We start from the raw sequence: 7,472 nt of genomic DNA, 5'->3' as shown, positions 1-7,472 counted from the left end.
GATGATCTCTCTTCCCCCCCCCCCAGTCCTTAACTTGTATATAATTTTCCAAATACATGAGATTTAAATGGCTTAGCGCTTTACAAGACAAGCAACAATAGTGAATCTTCAAACAATCTAATACAGTCCGTACTTATCGTTTGATATTCAAAAACGTATTTCATACAGTCGTAACTTATAACTCACAAGTAGGCCTACATACAAGTACTAAATTCAGCCATCTGCTTTAATCTTTTTCAGAAGTACAAGCGTCCCAGCTCTTGCAAATGCTGTAAGTACACTTTCTGACTTACTTTTTTTCATATGGTATTTCACACAAACGGTCTGTCCAATAAAAACCTTTACACAGACGTTTAACTACCTTATACCTATACAATGAATTGCTCGTTTACAAGTCGTGTATAAATTCCTGATTAATAATCTCTATATACGTCGTGTATAACAATACAACTGTTACGGAACAACGTTACAGTTTCGTCATTATTTTATCACGAAAGGTTACTGCAACCGATAGTGTGCGCTAGTGTGCCGCGATTAGTATCGTTTCATCAAAGAGTACAGCTACATTAATATTATTCTAATTAAGTATTCTATGTGCTTTGATTTGTTGTTCTGTGGTTACAAGGCAACCGTCATCATAAAATGACAATCAATAAGAACAACTGTTATAGAAGCGGCAATTTTTTCTCTCTATGCAACGCTTAACAGGAGGTTTCGTGTATATAACAACAGCAAAGCAATTCCCATGTACATAGTTACACACTGCTCATACATCTATCGCTTATGCATGATTTATTAATAACGTTTTCTGTTCCAACTCTGTATAAGTCTCGTATAAAAATTATACACGGTTTATTAATAAGATCGAAAATAGATTCTATATCGTATTATAGCCTACTAGATATACAAAGTGCTGCACCATAATGGACTAGTACGTATTGTATTGTATTACATATTATATAATATAATATAATATAATATAATATAATATTATATTATATTATATTATATTATATTATATTATATTATATTATATTATATTATATTATATTATATTATATTATATTATATCATATTATATATTATAAAAATACTTAGTAGACTAACATGTAGTATCCCAGGCCTATATTATAAGATAATCAATGCAATGCAGTGCAATGCAATGCAATACTACTGTTCTGCAATTAGTTGGATCAACCCTAGAAAATCGTTTCTAAAAATTCTCTACGACACTGTGCAGATTCTGAAGTTTGATTATGTAATATGTAGCTAGTCGTCGATGAATGCTACCCTACCACTACATATCTCCTGACCAGGTTACATTATAAGTTATGCCTTGTTCGTATCATTTGTAAGATTCAGACCTGTCTTCGGCCAGTTGACTGAACAACTGTGCAGATGATTTTCTTTTTAAGTTACGACAAACGAAACTATTTTATACTTCTACTTACGCAACTACCCTCTCCATATTTCGTATAGTAGCGAGCCCAAGCAAAATAAATTAATTGTAGTTATTTGATTAGAACTACAAGTATAGAATTTACTAGACTTGTTAAATATGTACATTAAACATTAGCATGCACATCTCTTGAGAACGGATCCAAATAATATATTTTTACAGATATACGATTAGGAACCTATGGGTAAAAGAAATTTAGTTCGGCCTAGAGGAAGAACCAGGTATGACATTCCTGGAGATGGCATAGGTCAACAAATTGTCCTAACTCGTATATTTTGTGATAATGTTGTGCTGTAGTATTGCCACCATGCTCATGACATTGTTATAAGAGATGAACACATTAATTTTTAAATTTTATGTTTGTGTATAATACAGGACGAGTCCCACGCTATGGCGTCGTGGTCTAAGGCAACCTGCCTGGGACTCGCGTTACGGAATGCGAGCTGATTCGAGTCCTCATGGGGGAAGAAATTTTCTCATGAAATTTAGGCCAGTGTATGGGACCGGTGCCCACCCAGCATCGTGATGCACTTGGGGAGTTACGATAGCTAGCGAAATCCGTTGCGAAAGCCAGCTATAACGGCTGGGGGGATTATCGTGCTAACCACACGATACCTCCATTCTGGTTGGATGATCGTCCACCTCTGCTTCGGCATGTGGGCGTGAGGCCAGCAGCCGGCTGGTCGGTCTAGGCCTTTCACGGGCTGTAGCGCCACGGATTATTATAGGACGATATTTTTAAAGTTACATATGAAGACATTATTTCAAAAACAGCCCTTGTCAAAAATTTCGATTTTTCAGGAAAAGGAAAAAACAACCCCCAGCCCATGTAAATTATAACACCGAAATAAAAAAAGATAGACTCTTTCTTCAGGATATAAGAATCAGATATATAATAAATACATTTAAGTTTTTAAATATTAGAGACCTATAATTAATTATTGAATGTGGGAGTGTGTGACATGGGCAATTTTTGTATTAAAACGATACAAATGGAGATTGTAATATTATTATTTCAATATTTAATATTGTATTGCAATATCAGTAAATCAGCAAGAAATAACAACACATGTTAATAACTTTCTTCTCCACTGCTGTTGACGCTTCAAAGTTTACAACATGTGTATTGGCAGTTTCTGTTTCTGAAACAAGTTGGAGACTTTCAAAGAACCGGCGGCTTTCTGGAGACATTAGTCCATACAGTTTTTTCAGGTCCTCCATTTTTATTGCTTGATCTTCAAGGGTTCATTGTAAAGAGGGGCAAATGATAGTTCTTGAGGTATTAATACCCTTTTACGGATATGCACAGATCTCTATGGCCCCGAATAACTGTCCCTTACTCCTACGTGTGGGAAGTCTCTGTCAAGCCTATACATTCTCAGCTGCATTAGCTTCAGTTGACATCTAGAAGACTGAGAAAAATAGGGCTCCACTGTAGTCTTGATGATGTTGAGAAAATCTGGTGTATGAACCTCTTCACTTCAAAAGGTTTTGGATGTACTCTGCAGCTATAACTATTATATCATCCCACTGATTTGGAGTTTGCACAAAGGCAGTTCGTTTTTTCTTTGCAATTGAGGAAAAGTTCTGATCATTTGACAAAAATGAGTGGCCTCTTATGGGGAACAAGTGCGTAACTCGTTTGAAAACTTGAAAACAGTGTACTAGCATGTACAAGAAGTACACCATACAAAAATTTTTTATTTTGGTTTGGATAGCCTTTTAATATTATAATTAACTCATTTTTAAAACATTTCTTTCTTTTAGGTGATCAAAGAGCAAAGACATGACTTCATTTGTCCCTTCTTACCAACTGTTTCATGATAGGTAAACAGGTTACCTCATCATTTGGCAAATGATACTCAAAAACAATAATGCCAAAGCTGACGAGAGTAGTAGATTACATTGGATCTTAGATGTGGGACAGGCAAATTCTGCATGTAATCGAAACTCAATACTGCAGCTATGCCTTTATGAGCTCTTTGTATGGTCGTTTCATGACACAGAAAGCCTCTGCTTTGAAAGATGTATTTGCTTCTGATCCATAAGTTTGACATTTTTCATCATTGCTTTCACAAGCTTCTATCTGTTGGGTCAAGGTGTCACATACGGTTCAGGTATCAGATCTAGGTAGTCTGAAGGAAATATTAAATATTTATGTAAAAATATATCAGTAGGTATGGTAGGATACTTGAATGCGATGTAACTCCATAAACATATTGCGCATTTGCAAATCAAGATTTCAGGTATAACTCCCTGTAAAGTTGATTTGAATAATTTCGAGGGAAAAATTGTTCCGGAGCCGGGTATCGAACCCGGGACCTTTGGTTTAACGTACCAACGCTCTACCACTGAGCTACTCGGGAACTCTAACCGACACCGGTCCAATTTTTCCCTCTATATCCACAGACCTCAAAGTGGACTAACAGCCGTCAAGCAACCAACTTCGAGTGCACACTAACTCCGTGTGACTTAAATTGTGGCTTTCTGTTAACGAACAGTGACGTGTATTATGCAAATCAAGATTTCAGGTATAACTCCCTGTAAAGTTGATTTGAATAATTTCGAGGGAAAAGTTGTTCCGGAGCCGGGTATCGAACCCGGGACCTTTGGTTTAAACCAAATGAATTTCCCTCGAAATTATTCAAATCAACTTTACAGGGAGTTATACCTGAAATCTTGATTTGCATAATACACGTCACTGTTCGTTAACAGAAAGCCACAATTTAAGTTAAACCAAAGGTCCCGGGTTCGATACCCGGCTCCGGAACAATTTTTCCCTCGAAATTATTCAAATCAAATTTACAGGGAGTTATACCTGAAATCTTGATTTGCATAATACACGTCACTGTTCGTTAACAGAAAGCGACAATTTAAGTTTAAACCAAAGGTCCCGGGTTCGATACCCGGCTCCGGAACAATTTTTCCCTCGAAATTATTCAAATCAACTTTACAGGGAGTTATACCTGAAATCTTGATTTGCATAATAACGTCACTGTTCGTTAACAGAGAGCCACAATTTAAGTCACACGGAGTTAGTGTGCACTCGAAGTTGGTTGCTTGACGGCTGTCAGCCCACTTTGAGGTCTGTGGATATAGAGGGAAAAATTGGATCGGTGTCGGTTAGAGTTCCCGAGTAGCTCAGTGGTAGAGCGTTGGTACGTTAAACCAAAGGTCCCGGGTTCGATACCCGGCTCCGGAACAATTTTTCCCTCGAAATTATTCATATTGCGCATTTCTTTAACTGAAAGTGTTTCTAGCACGTACAATGCATGAAGATTTCTTCGTATAGAGTAAGGGGACTGCCGGGGTTTGAATGAACTAATATGATGCATAATCAGAGTTTCAATTTTCTTTGGAACCGCCTTGGGGCGATTATTGTGTTTATCTCTGGAGTCAGTAGAAGATTTCTGATGGTTCAGCAATGATGTTTGTACAGTACGAAGACGCCCTCTTGTTATCCCATGCAAACTCAAACGCATTGCGACAAACAGGCACATCTTCGGATTTACCATCTGAACTTATTCTCACCTTATAATACAAATATTTTCCTACGTGATTAGTATGTTATTTTCCCTCTACTTTAATTTTCTTAATAAAATCTTCCTTTGTGCCCTTTCATTTTCTTTTCTGAAAATTTAATGTAATCTACTTCCATCGTTACTAGCTATGATGTACAAGAAACTAAAATGAAATGCTCAATGACTGTTTATTGTTGCAACGTGAAACATTTAAATATTTATTCAACTTAACACAATGCTGCCAATAATTATTATATAATGCATAATGTATCTAATTAATTCAGTGCTGAAGACATTTAACAAAAGAACAACCCATGTCAGTTGACAAGGGCAATTTTTGTTCGAAAGCAGAATGACATGGGCTGTTTTTGTAGAATCGGTGTTTTTTCTTATGGCTACTGCGCCTGACACAGGTCGTTTTCGGTTTTTAAACACATTTCAGATTGTGGCAAAAATGCGTCTCCAAGTGATGGTGCCCTTAACTCATTTTCGTTAAAAATTGACAAGGGCTGTTTTTGTAATAATGTCTTCATATGTATAATGTGTCTGTGCATGTGTATATACTCGTGTACTACTGTATATAGGCCTACGAGACAGTAAAATCAGTTTAGCGCCCGAGACGAAACAGAGGACGATAATTTTCACAAGAGCATGAAACTATTTATTCTCGTTTACTATACATTATTTACCCATTACTAGTGTCTAAATTTCATTGCTGGTATCTAAATTTAATTAAATTGCACACCTTTTCTTTGTAAAGTATTATCTATACTAATAACAAATCTGTAGCCGAAATTTTTCTGGTAATTTTCGATTTCCCAAAAATAATTGGTCCTAACATATATAATTAACCACCCTGAAACCGAAAATCGCTTTTTTGAAATTTTTGTTTGTATGTCTGGATGTTTGTTACCTTTTCACGCGATAATGGCTGAACGGATTTCGATGAAAATTGGAATATAAATTAAGTTCGTTCTAACTTAGATTTTAGGTCATATGGCATTCAAAATACATTATTTAAAAGGAGGGTTGTAAGGGGGTCTGAATTAAATAAATCGAAATATCTCGCTTATTATTGATTTTCATGAAAAATGTTACATAACAAAAGTTTCTTTAAACATCATTTACGATAAGTTTTCTTCTTTGAAAAATTTTGATAGGACTGATATTTAATGAGATAAATGAGTTTTAAAATTAAAATAACTGCCATCTAAGGCCGTGTAATGAAATAAAAAAAAATGACTTCGTCTATAAAGGGCCTTAGACAACAACAATCGAAAACTATGAAAGATAGCCTACAGAGAATGTTTTTGTGTTTGTATGAAGTAATATCGGAAGCTAAATTAACCGATTTGTATAATTAATTATTATTTCACCATTGCCAAGTGTAGTTTCTCTAGATGGACATAATGCTATAATGTTATTACAGTATCTTCTGAGTGAATTGAGGACAGGTAAGATTAAAATAGCTTCTTATGCACAGAAAACTTGATAGGCTATTCTATACATTCGTTTCCTGTATTTCCTAAAATAATTTTTATGACCAAATGAGTGGTCTCTGGAAAAAAAATGATCGCATTTTAGTTTTTTAAATACAATTTAAACTAAGTAACATAATAAACGATTTATCCTTCTATCAAACACGAATGTTCCCTGGATCAAATGTCCTATTTTAATTATGTAATTAATTTATATTTATTTCTAACGGGTGCAGCGGAGCGCACGGGTACGGCTAGTTTATGAATAAGTTATAAATGAATGAATATGTGGATTTTATTGTTGCTAATGTGTTACTTGTCATGGAAAAATTTTAATAAAGTTATTATGTGTTTAAGTTGCTAAGGGCGGTGAAACAAAGGCCAGTTTAGATGTTACCAGTTATGGATAAATGATAATTATATATAGGGGTACTGTGTACTTTCAGACTGCGCTGAATCAGCTATATTTCTGAATGAGGTAGAAGATGAAAGAGTTACTTGGAACTACGAGTACCCATTCTTGGTTCTGCTGTACAACTTCAAGTATCTGTGTGGAGGAACACTGATCTCAAAACTACACGTTCTGACTGCAGCACATTGCCTAACCCAGTACGGTATAGTATGTGCACAGCACCTTCAACATATATAAGAATTCGCTATATTTGCAATGGAGAACATGAACTATATTCTCTTATTTTGAAACACAGTTCATGATCCGTAATTATGGACCTAATATATGGTATATTTTTTGTTACCACTACCGTCAATATCACTATTAGAATATGGACTTGGCCGTTTGCTGTTCTGTCGCTGTTTTTCATTTCCCGTCTCAGGAAGAACATTTTAGCAGCCTTTAATAGCACATTATGCAACGAGCCTATAATGGTAGTAATTAAGATGCAAGTACGTTTGCTTATGAAACGAGCGCAAGTTTCATACGACTTTTTAAGCTCGACCATATTTCTAACTTGAAATTATTCGAAAGTTATGTTATGTTATGGTTATGTAAGTCAG

General features: G+C 35.4%; 1 long non-coding RNA gene across 1 annotated transcript in view; it reads left to right on the top strand.

The window, feature by feature from the left end:
- Window positions 1-240: 240 nt before the first annotated feature.
- The window catches only part of LOC138715645 (uncharacterized), a 13,860-nt gene continuing 6,628 nt past the window's right edge, over window positions 241-7,472 (top strand). The window contains exons 1-2 of the long non-coding RNA XR_011336526.1: window positions 241-271; window positions 6,905-7,067. This is a non-coding gene — a long non-coding RNA (uncharacterized lncRNA). The remainder of the gene's footprint in view (window positions 272-6,904; window positions 7,068-7,472) is intronic.

The sequence above is a fragment of the Periplaneta americana genome, chromosome 15, assembly GCF_040183065.1.
Source record: "Periplaneta americana isolate PAMFEO1 chromosome 15, P.americana_PAMFEO1_priV1, whole genome shotgun sequence".
Lineage (NCBI taxonomy): Eukaryota > Metazoa > Arthropoda > Insecta > Blattodea > Blattidae > Periplaneta > Periplaneta americana.
The sequence above is the reverse complement of the archived record's forward strand: the minus strand, read 5'-3'. Positions and strand labels throughout refer to the sequence as shown.